Consider the following 18,610-nt stretch of genomic DNA (forward strand, 5'->3'; position numbering starts at 1 on the left):
GGGTTTAGGGATATTAATTGAGAGATAGGAGCGTGTTTGCTCATTTTTCATCTTCCATAGGGACTAGTGTAGTGCAAACCTACCTTGGCCCTGAAGATTGATTTACTGACCCCCAATTGTTGTCCTTTTTCTTATAGTCATTCAAGTTCTCCCTCTTTCCTCTTGTACTTATGTGGATTTTGGTTTTGTTATATTTTTGCCATTTTCTCTCTGAGTTGACAAGTAATTAGGTAGCAGTATCACGAGCACAGAACCTACTGTGCTAAAATACAGATTAGAGATTTTCCCCCCCATGGAGAATAAGTAACAGCTCATAACAGAAGAATAAAAAAAGAAGTCACATCACTTTCGAAGAAGAATCCTTTGTCTCTAATCCAATTAGGTTTATGTAGGAAAGTTTAAAATTTAGAAAACGATTAAACACATTCAGGGGTTCTACCCAGTCTCCTCCCTAAAAACAGACATATAAAACTAAATGAAGCAAAGGATTCTTGCTGCATATAGAGGAGACAAAATATGACATCATTAAAAGAGGATGTTGTTCAGGAGTGATTGCCATCAGCCCTATAAGGTTGATTTCCTGTGAAATACTAAGCAGAAAGAAACAGAACAGCTTCAGTATATACAGAAATTTGACAAACTATACTACTTTTATACTTATGGCAAAACAAAATTTCTTAGACAAATTGATCTTACATAGGTGTCAAAGTGTATTAGCTCAAGGAGAGTATTGGCAAGATGACAAAGGAGTGTCCCATCTCAAAGAGGTTTTGGAATTTGTGGATTTATATATGGGGGTTGGGGGAGAGCAGGGAATGTGCAATTAGAAAAAGAGTATTACTGTTTCATTTAACATGATCATAAAAACATCGTGTCCCCATCTGTTGGTAGAGTAAGATCAGGGTCACCATGATCTTTGTTTGGAAGCTTGTGGAGAATTCAAATGTGCATTGAACTTTTATAAGAAATGAGAAGGAAATAATAAGCAATACTTCTGTGGCTGCTATTTAGACAAACTAAGTAACAAAGATTCGTGCCCCAATACTGTCAGACAGGAGCGAATTAGCACAAAGGCATCAAACCTTGTCAAAAGTCAGAAGGATAACAGAATCTGCTTTTTCTCAAGTAGCTGTCAGTAAATTTCTCAGGTGCGCATTCAGAGATGCTGAATACATCGTTTGCCTGTTTCTTAGTTTTTTGACGGCAGTTTTCCTTTAATAATATGGCCTTCCCCTATTTCCTCTCTTAGAAAACCCCAGACAGATTGTAAATTCAGAGCGGAAAACAGGTGGAGGCGCTGGGGAGATACGCAGTCCGGAGACCGCCTTGGTCCAAGATTAAGTTACCGTGTCAGTATTTCTAGGCCGATCCCCCTTCTCCCAGCTGGATCAGTGAAACTAGAAAACCCGCCGGAGAGAGTGGGTTTCACAATTCCAGCCGCTTTCGGGAATTCAGAAACTCGCCCACAACCAGCCAAGGCAAACTTCCAGGAAATAACTTCCCGATTTCTTCCCTCTCATCTTCATTCGTAACTCTCTTTACAAAGTGTTATGCTAATCTCAACCAACTCCTAAAGCTAATCAGTTGCCTCCGAAATTTTCTGCTCACTGGACCATCCAACTGAATAAAATTTTGAAGCATTCAGGATAGTGGCGAGCTTTTTGGTCAATGTCAGGTAGCGTGCTCATTAACAAAATTTTGTAAATAACTGAAATTTACATCATTTGTGATTTTGCGGTTGGAATATCAAAAACGTTGCAGAGTTTCTAGGCAGAAACTGCCTCATATGAAAATTAAACTTGTATACACTTCAACATTTAGTATACACTTCGACTTTTAGTCTTATTTACAAGTTTCCCCCTTGGTTTCGCGAAAGCCGAGAGGAAAAAAACAGTTTCCCTGACCGGGAATCGAACCCGGGCCGCGGCGGTGAGAGCGCCGAATCCTAACCACTAGACCACCAGGGAAGGCACTAACATGCTTTCAAAATAAGGCTACAAAGCTAATGCTCCATCCGTATGACTGCGTCACTCCTTCTCTGAATATTCAATAAGGCAATGCAAGATCCCATTCGTTTTATACATGAACCTCCTGTTCCGCACCAACCAATGAAATCTGGACAAGGGGAAGATGTGGCAACGCCCAAGAAGGAGTAATCGGGGCCACGTAGCTGCATAGAGTCTCCTTCCCTGCTCCAGACGTGTGGATTTACTCAGGAATAAATGTAGATTTAATTAAGTCGTTACGGCAGTTCTTATGACATTAATTTGTAACTGTCTTCTTATCTTTCTCCTCATAAATTGGTGAGCCATTCGAAGATGAAAACCGTTTTTAAATTTATCTTTGGTTTCCTCAAAGTGTTTATGATGATGCTTATCAAATTCTTTATATTCAGTGAATAAAAAGACAGAGGATAAAGTCATAAGACATTATTTGAAAGCACAGTGGGCGGAGTCGAAGTAGCTCAGCTGGGAGAGCATTAGGCTGAAGATGTAAAGGTCCGTGGTTCGACACCCGGCTTCAGTGTGTCTTTTTTCCGAAGCTACATTAAAACACTGACGGAACAGATTGCAAACAAGAACATACCGAAACACTAGGCAACTTTTTTCTCCAATTCATAAAGGAAGACAGAGGGTTGTGCAATAAAACGATTCTTCCAGTCAGAGTAGCCTAGGGATGGGCTTCTACATCTCACAAAATAAAAGAGGTAGATCCAAACGTGCAGAAGGAAAACTACTTTCCCTTCTTCTTTGTAATATGTAGTGTGTGTCTTCTTTCTTGGTTCGGGCTCTGTTCCACTCATGCTATGTTCCTCTTTCTTCAAACCTATCCCTTCTTCATTCCCATGGAATTATTCCAACAACCGTAAGCCAAAGTCAAGAGACCCCAAAGTACTCCTCTTTCTCCTGTTCATTTCTACTTCATGATCTCCCTTTCCCCCAATCTTATTCTCTGCCAGCTTCTAATGCAAAGGAGACAGGTCATCCAGATAGATATGGAAAAAAAGAAGTTTAATATGAGGAATACCAATTGCATTTTATTCTCGACGTCATGTTCCTTCAATAAATATTTATTAAGTGGACTCCTATGCAACTCTAAAGAGAAAGAGAGAGGCACGACAGGAGAACTGAAGGAAAGATTCCTGGAAAATGAAGTCATCTGAGTTGAAGAGGTGGCTCCTGGCTGGAAGGGCGGTGGTGGGGCGGCGTGCGAGGTGCGTGGTAAACTGAGCCTGAGCCTTGAAGGAGAGAAGAGAGTCATGATGGGCCTGTAGCTCCCTTTTCCCCTACCTCCTAATTTCGTAGTTCTTCACATATCCCAACCTCTTCCTTCCTACTCGGAGGAAAATTTTCCCTCATTTCCAAGGCTAATAGATATGCCATCTGAGCTTTTGACCCTTCTCCCAATTCCATTCTGCCTTCGTGTCTTTGATTCTCCCTCTTACCTGCCTCTCCTCAAACTACAGAATGCCTGCATGTCCATCTTCAGACAACAAAAAAGAGAACACATGCCCTCCTGTCCGGCCCTCATGCTTCTTCCCCAGAATCTTTCCTTCCAGCCACCACCAAACTTGTTACAGAACAGTATTTGCCTCCACTTCCTTGCCTCATCTGTTGCTTGTCAGCTGAGGTCTGCCTTCCAAACCTAGGAAACCATTACCATCAACTTCCCAAGTTTCTAATGCTTTGTCTCTTTTTTTGGCCCTAAACTTAATTCTGTGCAGGACACAAACTATTGACAACTCATCCTTCATGAATCAGTCTTCCTTGGACGTTTTCTTCTCTGTATTCTCCAGCTGTTCTGCTTCCATCTTCCCTCTCCCCCACTTCTAAGGACTCTTTAGAAATGGCTGCGTCTCAGCGTCCTGACCTCTGTCTTTTTTAAATTCAATTTTTAAATTATGCATAATTGTAGATTCACCTGCAATTATAAGAAATAATACAGAAATATCTCATGTACCCTTTACTGAGTTGCCCCCAATGGTGACATCTTGCAAAACTATAATGCAATATCAGGAGCAGGGTATTGATATTGATAAAGTCAAGATACAGAACATTTCCATCACCACTAGGATCCTCATGTTGCCCTTTTATAACCACACCCACTTTCCTCCTGCCCCCCCAACATCTGGCCGCCACTAATCTGTTGTCCATTTCTATAATTTTGTAATTTCAACAATGTTATATAAATGGAAACATATAGTATGTAACCTATTGGGATTGGCTTTTTGCACTCACTGTAATTCTTTGGAAATTCATCCAGGTTGTTGAGTGCTTCAATAGTTCATTCCTTTTTATTACTGAATACTATTCTGTGGCATGAGTTTACCACAGTTTGAACATTCCCCATTAAAGGACACTTGGGTTGTTTCCAGCTTTTTACTATTATGAATAAATTATGAATAAATCTGCTATAAATATTTGAGGATAAATCTTTGTATAAACATCAGTCTTCATTTCTCTGGGTTAAATGTCCAGGAGTGCAACTTCTGGGTGGCATGGTACTTGCATGTTTAGTTTTTAAAGAAACTGTTAAAGTGTTTCCCAGAGTGGCTGCACCATTTTACATTCCCACTAGCAATGTATATAGCCTCGTCAACACTTGGCATTGCTACTACTTTTAGTTTAGCCATTCTGATAGGTATACAGTGACATCTCATTGTGGTTGTAATTTGCATTTCCTCAGTGGCTAATGATGTTGAAAACCTTTCCATGTGCTTATTTGCCATCCATATATCTGCTTTGGTGAAATGTCTCTTTAGGTCTTTTGTCCAATCCAGGAAGAACATTTGTGTACAGGTTTTTGAGTGAGAAGTTCCTGAAAAAACTTGGAAGTTCAGACCTGTGGCAAATCTGTCTTGGATTATACAATTGTCACGCAATGCAATATAATGCAGCAGTATTTACAAAATGCAGTACAGCCTTACTGTTTTGGGAAAGGCTGATTGCAGGGTGGAGAAATTCCCAGGATAATAAATCACTAAGAAGAGCTTCTTCCAGTGTGGACTGACTACACCACCCTTTTGCACACCCTTTGTGTGCAAAACCTAAAGATAAAGTATACACTAGTGTTAAAAAAAAAAAAAAAGACAGGCCCAAAATGGAGTCATTTATGCTAAGCCTCACTGTCACCAAACCTAGATCTAAGTAGGGCCTCTGCCTCCTAGAAATGTAATCTAAAACCATTCAATCAGGAATCACCTGATCAGCACTACTAGTTAGGTTATCTGCCTGATAGACTCCTGCCACCCCCCTAAAGGAAAGTAACCTAGCAATAGCCAACCTGCTTTTTTGCCTAGTATAACTTCCTTGTTCCTGCTCCCTTCTGCCTACTAAAGTCTTTCATTTTGTAGGGCTCCCCGGAACTCCTTCCTACCTGCTAGATTGGATGCTGCTCGATTGGAATCGATTTTTGCTCAAGTAAAATCTTAAAAATTTTAATATGCCTCAGTTTATCTTTTAACAGTAGTATGTACGCCGCCCCGTGTACTCCGTGAAGTTAGGTGGTCTGCTGTGTGCAAAAATAATGCTGGGGCAAAACGAGTCTTCAAAAAGAGAATCCAGGGAAGATTAAACAAAAGAGACCGGGTCTCGTCGGATGTCCGGGCAGAACTGCAGGCACTGCTCGCAGGCGCGGTCCCACCGCCGCCCAACACGGGGAGTTTGACCTGCTCCGTGTCCGGCCTGGGCCGGGTCCCCCCCTCCTTAGACAACCTGGTACCCCCGGGCTCCCCCGGGAGCCCCATGTTGGTGCCAGGCCCGGTGCGGACGCCCGCTCTACACAGCGCGGTAGTCCCGAACCCCCGGGCACCCACGATCCGCCGACCTCAGCCTCCCGGGAAGCTGGGATTACAGGCGCGCGCCACCGTGCCCGGCGCGGGGAGATGCGGCGCCGCGGGCCTGGAGGCTGCGGCCGGCGGCCCTGCCGTGCTGCGCGGCGCGACCCGCGCGGCGACTCCCCTGTGCGCAGCCCACTACCCACTCTAGATTGCTAGAAGGGGTTGATAGAACCGAGCTCAGGAGACGCAGAAAGCCCTTGCAGAGATGTGAATAAGCTCGGTTTATCGTGTTGTCCTCGGAATCTTTGCAAAAAGGTCTGTTAAACAAATGGCCGTAAATTTAATAAAGGAAAGGGTGAAGGACTGTATTGAGGGTCGTGTTCTTCGCAAACTTCCATACGCATACAAAATCATAGGGGCGAGGGGTCTCGCTAAAATGCAGGTTCTAATGCTGTAGGTCTGGGGTGAGGTCTGAGAGTCTGCATTTCTAAGAAACTACCAGGTTAAGCCAATCAGCGGTCCGTGCTGCAAGTGACAAGGCTGTTGACGCTTTGGAACCAGATGTCTACACATTTTCATTTAACAGTGGCAGCGTTATGATATTAGAACATTAAAGAGAAAAATAAAAAGATACCCACAGTTCTGCCTTCCCAACTGATTATGGGCATTTCCCTTCCTTTTTAGTTCCCGCCCTCATGCATACATGATTTTGTGCGTGGTTGAAACCAGGACATTTGTACAATGTCATGTTGGGCACATTTTCGTTTTGTGGGAAGTAATAAATATATGCAGAGAATTGTTCAATTACTACTCTGTCAGCCAACATTTACTGAGACCCTTCTTTGTGCCATCTATACTAGGTCCATCTGGGGAATCGGAGAGTACAAAATGCACTCTTCTGAGGAGCTTATGGCCTGATTTTTTAAAAATACAGAAAAGTAAGTCAGTGAGAATTAAGACACACTCGTATTCTTCCATAGATGTAAGGGCAGGATGTTGTGTAGAGAAAATCATCATTACGGGCACCTAACCTAAGATGGGGATGGTTTACTGGAGGAGATGATAGCGGAAATGTGTCTTAAAGATGAGCTATAATTAGGCGGGTAAGGAAGATGTGATCGTTGTGATTTATAATAAATATTATTTGGTCTTCCTCACACTTCTGGCACACAGTTCCTAAAACACTGAGACTTTCCTAACTGTTGAGAGCCCTAAAGGTGCCTTTTGTTATGTTAATGAGGAGACTTTGGGAAAGCCCCAGAGATCTCCTAAGGGTGGGCACAGGTTGCCAGGGGCACTAACCGTGTGATTGGAGGGTTGAAATTTTCAGTCCCACCTCCTACCTCCTGGGAGGGAGAGGAGCTGGAGATTAAGTTAAATTACTGATGGCCTACGTTTAATGAATTGTGCCTATACAATGAAGCCTCCATAAAAACCAAAAAGGACAGGGTTTGAAGAGTTTCTGGGCTGGTGAACACTTGCAGATGTGGGGACAGTGACCAGCTCAGAGAAGGCATGGAAATTCCATCCTCCCTTTACCCATACCTTGCCCTTTGCATCTCTTCCATCTAGCTGTTCCTGAGTGATAGCCTCTTACAATAAACCAGTAATCTAGTACATAAAATGTTTCTCTGAGTTCTGTGAGCTGCTCTAGCAAATTAATTGAACCCAAGGAGGGGAGTCTGTGAAAATTCCCATCTCTAGTCAGTCGATCAGATGCACAGCTGACGACCTGGACTCATGTTCGGAGTCTGTAGGCAGTCTTGTGGAGCTGGGCCCTTAAGTGGTAAAATCTGATGCTACCTCTGGGTAGGTAGTGTCAGAACTGAGTTGAACTGTAGGACACCCAGCTGGTGTAAAGAATTGCTTGGCGGTGCGGGGGAAATCCCACATGTTGGAATTGTGTCAGTTTTATAGGGCGTGGGAAGATTCTCTCCATGAAGCATCAACAGGTGCAAAGCTGAAAAGGTGTGAAAATCCCTAGTTCCTAGTTCCATTAGACCATCAACGGTGCATGGGCCAAGAGGACTAAGATTAAGATGAAGCTGCAGATGAAAAAAGAGTTACCTTGTGTGGTAGCTAGTCTCCCAGAACTGACCCCAGCGTAGCAGGTCTCTCAGTAATCACACCTGTGTGTAGCACATTCCCACAGTGAATCTTGGTTGACCAAGTAGAATTTCACTGAAGTGACACTTTGCCAGTTCCAGGCCTGCCTGAGTCATAAGAACCCTGGCAGCTTCTGACTGGGTTTCTTGGAATGCTCAATCTGGGAAGCTCCCTCTCAGAACCCAGTCACTGTACTGTGAGAAGTCCAAGCCACATGGGAAGGTCACAGCCAGGCACTCTGGACAGCAGCCTCAACAGAGCTCCTAGCAGGTCACAAACACTAATTGTCACAACCAGTCACGTGAGCAAGCCATCTTGGAGAGCTCAGCCCAGTCAAGTCCTCAGAGGTCTGGAGTTCTTGCTGACACCACACGGAGCAAAATTGCCCAGGTGAGCCCAGTGAACCCACAGAATCAAGAGAGATAACAAAATGGTTTTCTACTGCTATCACAGCAACCTTAATGGCTTTAAAAAACACAAATTTATTATCTTAGAATTTTTCAGGTCAGAAGTGACTGGTATGGTCTCACCATGCTGAAAGCAAGGTATTCGCAGCCTGCATGCCTTTCTGGAGGCTCTAAGGGAGAATCTATTTCCCACTTCACACTGTTTATAGAGTTTGTTTCTTTGTGGTTGTATGACTGAAGTCTCTGTTTTCTGCTGGCTTGAGCTAATGGCCACTCCTGGCTTCTAAAGACCGCTACAGTCCTTGGTTCTTCAAAGACATGAATGATGGGTCAAGTCCTCAAATCACATCCCTTTACCTACTCTTCTGCTTCCTCTGCCACTTTTAAGGACTCTTGTGATTAGGATCATCTCCCCATCTCATGGTCCTCAATCTTAATCACATCTGTGAAGTCCCTTTTACCATGTAAGGTAACATTCACAGTTTCCAGGGATTAGAGAATCTTTTGGAATGTCCATTATTCTGTGTACCACAAGTCACTGTGCTTTGGAATTCTGTTACATATTAGTAGATAATGAGAACACATTGTGAGATGTATCTTCAATGACTTTGAACTTTACCTCAAAGGCTTTGGAAAGACAAAGAAGTACCCTTCTGAACAGAAAGGCCAGTGTAACTGGTATCTTTTGCAAGCTTGTCCTGACTGTACTGCAGAAGTGGGGCCTCAGCTAGCACACAGAGTGCCTTTGTGCAAATTATGTAATAACGACTCATATTGGTGGATGAATAACAGAAAGACGACCCTCGGGGCTGATAAAGTACAAAAAAAGGAAAATGCCACCTTTGTCCAAGGCTCATGGCTTGACTCTCAGAACTCAGGCCAGACTTCAGCTCCTATATACCTTCTCCACAAGTGTCTTTTATAGGGCACCTGTGTATGACAGCCCTGTGTAGACAAACTATGGGAGACAAGCAAGGTTAGAAGCCTAGAAACCAGATTGGAGGCCACTGCTGTAGCAGAGGAAAGACACGGAGGCAGGATGAGGAGAAAGAAAAAGTAAAACAGTGGTAGTAATCTGGTATGGAATAAAGGAGACTGATTCAGGAAGTACCAAGGAGGTAGAATTCACGGGACTTGGAAGCTGGTAGAATGTGAGTAAAAGAGAGGAAGGGATTAAAAAGGATGCAAATGTGATGATGCTATTCACCTGCTGTTGGAGGAGAAGCAGGTCTTCGCCAAGGTGATACTTTTCTTACAGAGAAGTGGGATTTGAAAACCAGGGAGAAAACAATGAGAATGACAGGCCTTGAGTCTGGTGCCCTTAACACAGTTGTTCATGTAGATGAAGAAATGCTATTGCATGCTAAAATATTTTGAAGCCCTCAAGGTCAGCAAGACTGGATGGAGTTGAAAGAAACGAAGGCTACAGAGCTGATGAGGATATTTTAATGAGAATCTTCTCATATTTGAAGAGAATTGACTCAGAATTTAGAGATCTCAGAAACTGAGGATGGGATAGGAAAATGCGGAGAAAAACAAGAGAAAATGTATCCCCTTCCTCCTCACGTCTTTACTTCCCTCTTTCCACAGCTTAGGTTTCATGATTAATTACCAGCATTACGAGCTTGTATAACCTTCATCTCCTGTGCCCCACTCCCCACCCTAGGTCAAATCAAACACACCACCACTTTCTCCAAACCTGAATCTGAATAGCTGAATGGACAGAGCATACCCCAAACTGTGCTCCTCCGTTTAACCCACTCTAAACCAAAGTTTTATCCCCTCTAACTCCACTGAAACTCCCTTGTCGAGTCCCAGCAACCTCCATCTTGCAGATTCCAATGGTCAATTCTCAGTCTTCAATTTGCTCAGCTTCTCAGTAACACTTGGCCCAGCTGATACTCCCTCTTTATGGAAACACATTCACTTGATTTCTGGAACACCACTCTCTCTTGGTTTGTTTGTTTGTTTGTTTGTTTGGGTTTTTTTTCCCCACTTAAATGTAGCTCCTTCTTTATTTCCTCCCAGTCTCTAAATTTTGGAGTTCTCTAGGGTCCTGACCTGAGTCCTCATGTATTCCCTACATACACCCTCTCCCTATCTGAGCTCACCTGATCACCTGGCTTTCAATACCATCTATACCTTGAGAAGTCCCAGACTTAAACTTTCAACACTATCTCTCCATTGAGCAGATCAAATTACATGACTGACATCTCCACTGAATGTCTAAAAGGCATCGCAAACTTAACATGTTCGAAGATCTCTTGATTTCTTACCCATCCCCCAAACCTGCTCCTTGCTCAGTTCTCGTCTTGATAAAAAGCACAGCAGTAATTTAAACTTGTGAAATAAAACTTGGATTCCAAATAAGTTATACTTTCAACAAATAAGTTAAGAAAGTTGTGTTTAACTCGACTACTTGGCTGTCCCTTTCTGGTATTATTATTAATTATTTTATTATCGTTGTTGTTACTTATTATTTTGTTCTGAAGCAGTCATATTTTCCCCCAAATAAATCATTTTTTTAGTTTGTGAGTTTTTGTCCCAATCTACGTAACATCAAACAATACTGGAGAAAGAGCATATATACATTTCTGTTTTACCATAGTACTTTTCTCCATTCCCATCCTCAAAGTATTTCCAAATTAGATAAGGACATTCTTTTTACCCCACACTTTGAAAATAAAGATTTTACAGCAGGCCAATATTTTAAAGTATTTTCTATGGCCAGCAACAGTGATAGCCACCTTGTAGGCACATGCCTAAAAGGCTATCTCATTCCATTTCTGTGAAGTAAAAAAATCTCAGTAAGTGCTTCTGCACATTCTGAAGAAAATAAAAACTGACCATAAACCTCAATAAACTATGAAAGCCTCAATATCATGAGTAAGCAAACCACAATCCTTTAAAGCAATGTATGTGTACAAGGAGTGCAGGACATTTAGCAGATAAGATCTTTTTATTTTCTTTGGTAAGGCTAAATGGGATTTGCCAAAATTTACTTTTGCACTGTTGCCAAATGTGCAGATAGATGAGCATGGCCTAGTTTGTATTTGAACAAAATATCAACAATCTTCTGTTTTATGTATCTAGTGGTTTTATTAAATCTACACACAAATCAAGAAGACGATTTTTCGACACCATGTTTCAAATTAAAGTCGTAGGAGCTAGGGGAAACATTTTTTGCTTGCCTAACTTGACACATCATTTGAAGTTGTTATATTGTAGAGAACAAGGTCATCCGACAGAATCGGCTTCACAGTACAAGAGGCCAATACATGGTATCAAAATTTCCCTTTTTGTTTGCCCTCGGGACAACCTTTGAATCAGGAAATAGAGAATGCGAGTTCTTTTCAAGTATTATACCCAACACTATTTTTGACTGAGCATTGGTTTCATTTAGAGAAGAAGAAAAACCTCTGATTCGAAAGTTCTCGCCCGTCTTAACCCAGACTTGGGAGATTCAGTCTCCCCTTGTACTGTCACACCTCCTTCTCCACTATGCCCAAATCCAAATCCTTTTCTACATATTGTGCAGTACTCTGTTTTGGTAATTTACCTCCCTAATCCAGTTATATGTGTTCTTCCATCTGCCATTTAGACTTTTTCGGTGAGGTCTGGGTCATGCTGGCATTCACATGGTAGTCGTTTGTTCTCATTTTCGTTATCTAGACTCAGGACACATGGTCGAAATAACCACAATGTTAAAAATTAAGATAACATTATTTCGATAAAAAGCACAACAGTTAATCTACAGGCAGAGGCAAACTGTTAACGCTCACAACTACAAAACACCTATTTCGCATATTTAGGTTACAGCACTCAGAGGGATGCAACACTGGACTGCCCATTACTGCGAACCAAAAATTCCGGTTGCCCTCATCAGCGGCCAGGGGAAAAACAGAGATTGCAACTACAGAAGTCGAATAATATGTGCCGCCTCAATTTGGCAATAAAATCAGTGTTCCTCTCAGCCCTCCAGGGGCGGGGGCGTCAGCGGAGGTAAAGCTGTCGTAGGGTTTTTTTGGTACTTTGCCCAGCCGTCCGCAACCCATTTCTGAAACCCTGACTCTTCTCAGCCCGGAAAGAGGTTTCCCAGGTGCGGCTTTCCCAAGACATTCCCGGGGCAAACCAGGAGACTGGGTAAGCCAAGCTTTTCACCTGTTCCTGTTTCTGTAACTACAGCTCTCTCATACCAGCAGATTCCCAAGAGTTTGCACCAAGGACGCCTTATTCTTTAAAGCATCAAGTCCCATATGTCCAGGAACCCCCTTTGGACTTCTTCGGGACGGAGCAGTGGTCAGGGAAGATTGTAGTCTGTTGAGAAACTGATGGGACTTGGGGAGGTGTTTTCTTAAAATGAGGACAGACCGCTTTATGGGAAATTTGCCTGCGAAGGGGCATAAACGAAATAGAGCGACAGCCTGAGACAGAGGCGCCGAGTCAAAGGAAGTGTTTTGTTATTTAAGGTAGTAAACACTTTAACGTGTTTGAAGTACTGATGAGAAGAATCGGGTATGGAAAGAGAGAGGGAGAGTGAGAGAGGAAGTGGGCCGTTTTCCTCTTTCCTAGAGACCACAGGGATGGACGCCGGTATAGGTTAAGTGCAGGTATCTGGGCAAGAAGTTAAGGAAACTCTCCTTCTGTTGTGAGAGGTGAGGGTCATCAGTTCAGAACGAGGGGAGCAAAGGCAGTGGCATCGACAACGACTTTCCTCATCTGATTCAGGTTGTAGAAGTTGTTGCACTTTTAAGACGTTGCAGGGGAGCATTTCATTTTCAGATTTTAAAGTAAAGGAACTACAGAGCAAGACAGAAGTTTAAGCAAGGTAAATTCCAGTGCTAAAGAGGTTTGATTAGAACGCTTCGCTGCCTGCCTCCTTAGCGCAGTAGGCAGCGCGTCAGTCTCATAATCTGAAGGTCCTGAGTTCGAACCTCAGAGGGGGCAGCTTGATTTTTGCCCTCGCCCTCCATCAACCAGTTACCGCCTTCGTCTGGCAAAAGTCTACTTCCTAGTGACTGGGCCAGTTGTGTGCTGGTCAAAAAGCTCAAGCCTAAGCTGTCTTCCTCCTGATTGGTAGGTGCAAAAATATGGAAAGATGTTGTTTATGTATAATGACTTGTTATCTTCAGCTCCTTCCAGTGGACAACCTCTTGTCCAAGTTCCTCTGATTGCTATTTCTTCTTGGAACAGTATCCTATTGGCGCAATCTAATTTATTGGGGAAAAATACTGAATGGACAGATATATGAAAATCTGACATTCAGTTTTCTCAGTAAGTCTTCTTGTTTCCTCTTCATATATACATGCCATCTCCTTGCCCTGGCCTCCCTATCTAATCTGGTCCTAACTGGTTTCCCATCTGTACTACACTGAATATTGTTCCACAAAAATGTATGCCCACCCAGAACCTCAGAACGCGAACTTATTTGGAAATAGAGTCTTTGCAGATGTCATTAGTTAAATTTACATGAGATCATACTGGATGGGGGTGGGGGTGGGGCTTAAATTCAGTGGCTAGTGTCCTAAGAAGTATGTCTGTTTTATCCACTCCTGTATTTCCAGTGCCTAGCACAGTATCTGACAAACAATAAACACTTGTCAAATAAGTCAGTGAATTAATTAGCATATTAAATGTTACTTTGTTTTTGTTTTGTTTTGTTTTTTGCCATATTCCCTACCGCTATATTACTCCAGGCGATCAACATCTCAAATTTGGATTTTTGCAGTAATCCCCACGGGAGTCACACCTACTGAAGTTCATCCTGCAGGCGTACTTCTCTGGCCCAGTCCGTGCTGGAAAAAGAGAGGGCAATACTTAGGCTGCTCCTGCTAAATATCTGGACCTGTATTTCAGGACAGTTCTCTCAACAGTTCATTCTGGTGCAGAATGAAAAAGGTATATACTAGGGAACATGTTAACAGTGTCTTCTAGACCCTCAGCCTCTGATTCCAGGAGCCTACATCTGCTACAGTTTAAGAGCTGCAGTTAAGGACTGTAGAGAGGCCAAATAGCTGGATGGTCTGGCTGTTTGGGCAGTTCCTTAGAGAATCTTGATTCTTGTTGGAGCCACTATTCCGAATCTGTTCGTCCTCTTTGTAGAATCAGAAACTATTTTTTAATTCACCCAGATTTTTTCAGGCTTACAGGACTGACTCGCAATAACCAAATGTCAGAGACATTCCAAGCCAGAGTATGAACATATTATGGCCGTACTGATGGTTGATCAGCATATTCTTTCCCTTGTAAAATAAACTCTATAGTGGAAAGCAAAGAACATTAGAAGATTGCTCTGTGAACCTATAATCAGAGTAAGGAAGTAATAAAATATTAATGACTATGATATTAGGCAATGATGGTCTGGCGCATTCACCACCAAAAAGCCAAGCCAAGCCAAGCTGTGGGTTGGCTGCCTCTGGGAAGAGATGGAATTCTGATCATAGTATATTTCTAAATAAAGTTACATTATCTCTGGTTACATATTCTTGTTACCTTTATGGAAATTTGATGTCCAGAAAAGCCTCCTCAGCCACTCATTTACCAACTCTTACTTCACTCTTAGGAAATTATTTGGTTCTGGTACAAAGCCATGTACTCTAAGGCTCTCCTTAAATGCTAGCTCCCTTCATCTTACAGTAAAGGTCCCATCTATTCACCTCGGCGTTTGCGTTTGCCTGAGTCACTTACACATACCGTGTAAAGAGATGGATGGTTTGCAAGGGCGGAGTCAGAACTGGATGGTAAAAGTCAAAAGCGACGCGTGAACAGGGGCTTGAAGCCTAGACCCTTAGATTAAAGGTCTGATGCTCTGCCGAGTGAGCTACCCGGGCCTCTTTCATCACAGCATGTTTCCTGTACATCCTAATGTGAAGAAAAGTACATGAACAAAGTTCCACTTCTGTTCATGTTCCTTTTCTTTATTCCTAATTCCATTCCTGCCTCTTTGAATATGGCTCACAACTACTTCTGCCCCAGGTCATAAGAAAAAGATAACGCTCATATTTGAGTAATATAAACAATTACTTCTAAAAGTTGTACGTTACTAGAGATGTAATCACCTGGACCGTCTTGTGCTTCATCTTCACAATTTGTGTTCCAGTCTCCCCCCAGACCTTAAGAATGCCTAGCAGAAAAAGCTCTTAACAACTAGGTTTTGAGAACTTATTCTGAGCGAGGAGCTCTGCTTTGCCCCTGGTTTACAGCAGTGGAAAGCCACCACCTCAGCCTTCATGGAGTTTACCCTTTAGAAGGGAGAGTCAGCCTTTTAAACAATGAATTACACCATAAATGTTTAAACAGCCATTGTGATAAATGTTCTTAGGAAAAAGTACAGGTTACTGAGGTTTGTAGAGAAACAAACATGTATAATCTCATGACCAGAGTTTCCAAGTTAAATGAGATAATACACGTAAACTTTTGGAATAGTGTCTGGGTCATGCTAACAGTTCAATGAAAGTTAGGTGTTATCATCATTATTATTTTTATTATAAAATAGATGAATTAGAAAATCATATTTAATTGGTTGGTTGTGCCACCTTAGACAAATTACTTAATCTCTCATCCACTTTCCTCCCTTAAATCCTGCAACAGAAATTTCTTCCTCAAAGGTTGGGTTTACCACAATGATATGTAGTACATTCTAACTTATGTATTTATTCATGCCACTATTCAAAATAGATTTGAGGTGGTCTACACAACTTCACTGTAATAAGATAAAATGGAAAATGTTAATAGACTTAAGTAGGGATAAAGGGAGCATAGAGGTAGAAAATTAAGATAAACGTATGCAAGCTATAGGTGTTCCCCACCCCATATCTCCAAGACAGTGGATTATAGAGGGAGGTGACCTCTTCCAGGGGGTAAGAGAAGACTTTTCCCAGGACATGGTGTTTAAACCAACAGTTTAACAGTAATAGATTAGATAAAAACATGTCTCCAGCATTTTAGGAAGAGCAAAAAAGCAGAATACTTTCAGAGAACTTAAAGAAGGCCTGAGGTGCTTGAGTGCAGATATCTTGGGACAATACTGATGGAGGTGGGGGACAAGATAAACAGAAAGGCAGGGACAGATGAGAGACAGACAGGCTCAGAGGTTATGGCTAGGAGTGCAGAGTACAAACTTCATCCTTGCAGCAATATAAAGTCACTGGGGATTTTAAGCAGAGAGGAACAACATGGTCAGAGATGATTTCAAAAAGATTATGTTGGTTTCATGTAAAGAATGTGTCAGCGTGAGGCAAGAGATGATAGGAAAACACAAATTAGGTTACTGTGTAGCCATGTAGACTTGACCTACTGACTATGTGGCAGTGTTGGGGAATGGTGCAGAGACTGGGAACATTTGGAAAGAAGCAGAAGACTTGGGCCCAGACTCTTCCTGGGCACCTAGAGAGGAAGAGGTGTCAAACTAATCCATTTCTCTCAGCAGGGCATTGCCTTAATAAACCCTTTACTTGGAAAGGCAGCAATAAAGCAGAATAAGAAAGGGCACTTTGGATCTTTTGAGAATTCTTTGGAAAGCATGGAGTGTTTGCTCTGTTCTTGATCTGACTTGTGGATACCTGAGGGCACTGCCGCCAGTTCTGATCAGCAGGCAAGCCGTGAGTGATCAGACAAAAAAAGGAGAATCTTGGGAGGAAGTGACCTTCCCCACAATAGTCAATATGAGATAACTGGATATGTGCAGAGGGATTCCAAAAACTTGTTCAGCTGTGCATTCAGATCTGATCTCCTGAGGTTGCTGTTAAAAATTCAGATTTGCAGTCTACCATGTCCCACTCAAACATAGTGAAGTCCATGAGATCAGGAGCAATTTCTGTTGTGTACGGTGTGGTATCCCTAGCCCCTATGTATCAGTCAAGGTCTAGTTCAGAAACAACACCAGGTATTTCAACTGAGAACACTGTGGTAACCCAGAGATAATAACTATGGAAAGTAGTTACCACCTTCTAGGGCGAAGGGGAAAAACGGGTAGGGGTTGGGCCTCTGAGGAAGAGCACAAAGAGAATGGTGGTTGGAATCAACTACCATTGTTGGAGCAACCCTGACTGGAATAGCAAAATTCAGAAAACAGTTCCTCTTCTCTTCTCCTGCCTCCCCGGCTCCTTCTAGTTCCTCTTATTGACAGAACCTAAGAGAAAGCCAACTGACAAAGTTTTAGATATGTAATTTGCAGATGGCCAGAGCCAACATCAAAGAGGAGGGTGAATTTGAAGCTGAGCGGGAATGGATTAATAGTAAGGGACACAGCTTTGAACAGTGCTTGGCACATAGCAGGTGCTCAATAAATATCTGTTCAATACCTCCCACTCAACAAGCTGAGATGTTAAGAGCTGGATATTAAATATCAATCTTGCTTTTTTTAAAATTAATTTTTATTGGAGTATAGTTGCTTTAAAATGTTATGTTAGTTTCTGCTGTACAGCAAGGTGAATCAGCTATACATATACATATATTCTCTCTTTTTTGGATTTCCTTCCTGTTTAGGTCACCAGAGAGCACTGAGTTCCCTGTGCTATACAGTAGGTTCTCATTAGTTACCTATTTTATACATAGTAGTGTATATATATCAATCCCAAGCTCCCAGTTCATCCCACCCTCCCTTCCCCCCTTGGTATCTATACGTTTGTTCTCTGTGTTCTTATTTCTGCTTTGATTCTTGCTTGTTTTTATTTGAGCCAGGTGCTTATCCTGTCTCTCTAAATATCACTTCTTCTTTCTTCGTTTCCTGCTTCTCTTGTTACTCTTTCCTGTATTTTGCAGTTTGGATGACCTAGAGACCCAGTCAAGAACACTGGAAGCAGGAAAAGAAGTCCAATGCAAAGAGACTGGGGGAGGGGGGGAATGTTTTCTTTTTCATGTAGGATGGCGTTTGTGATCTGGTGGTAATTCCAGAAGAATGGCAAAAGATAATCAGTAATTAATAGAAATGTTTTGCACATCATACTGCATCTTCCACATCCCCAGTGTAACCCTCCATCCCCTTCTCCCTCTCAACCAGTAAGTTTCTTGACCTTAATGTTTTTGCAACAAGTCAGTCTAAAAGTCTCCTAGCTCTATCTACAATTGGTATAAAAAGACTTTTGGAGTATTTAATCTTACTGAAAATTACTATTTTGTATCTGAACCGTACACGGTTCTGTTAAACAAAAAAATTCCCTTTTAGTTTCATCAAAGCAATTTCCTCCGAATTTTCCTTTTATACGCAAACGGAAGAAAAGGTTGACGTTGCCCCCTCTGAGGTTCGAACTCAGGACCTTCAGATTATGAGACTGACGCGCTGCCTACTGCGCTAAGGAGGCAACTGCGACTGCCACTT

General features: G+C 42.3%; 3 non-coding genes and 1 pseudogene across 3 annotated transcripts; 2 read left to right on the top strand and 2 right to left on the bottom strand.

Annotated features, from left to right (window-relative positions):
- Positions 1–18,610, top strand: part of LOC116762187 — a 382,117-nt pseudogene that overhangs the window by 25,861 nt on the left and 337,646 nt on the right.
- On the bottom strand, positions 1,896–1,967 carry TRNAE-CUC. Its single transcript has one exon. It is a non-coding gene; the product is annotated as a tRNA-Glu (tRNA).
- Positions 13,167–13,239, top strand: TRNAM-CAU. Its single transcript has one exon. It is a non-coding gene; the product is annotated as a tRNA-Met (tRNA).
- TRNAM-CAU lies at positions 18,521–18,593 on the bottom strand. Its single transcript has one exon. It is a non-coding gene; the product is annotated as a tRNA-Met (tRNA).

The sequence above is a fragment of the Phocoena sinus genome, chromosome 11, assembly GCF_008692025.1.
Source record: "Phocoena sinus isolate mPhoSin1 chromosome 11, mPhoSin1.pri, whole genome shotgun sequence".
NCBI lineage: Eukaryota > Metazoa > Chordata > Mammalia > Artiodactyla > Phocoenidae > Phocoena > Phocoena sinus.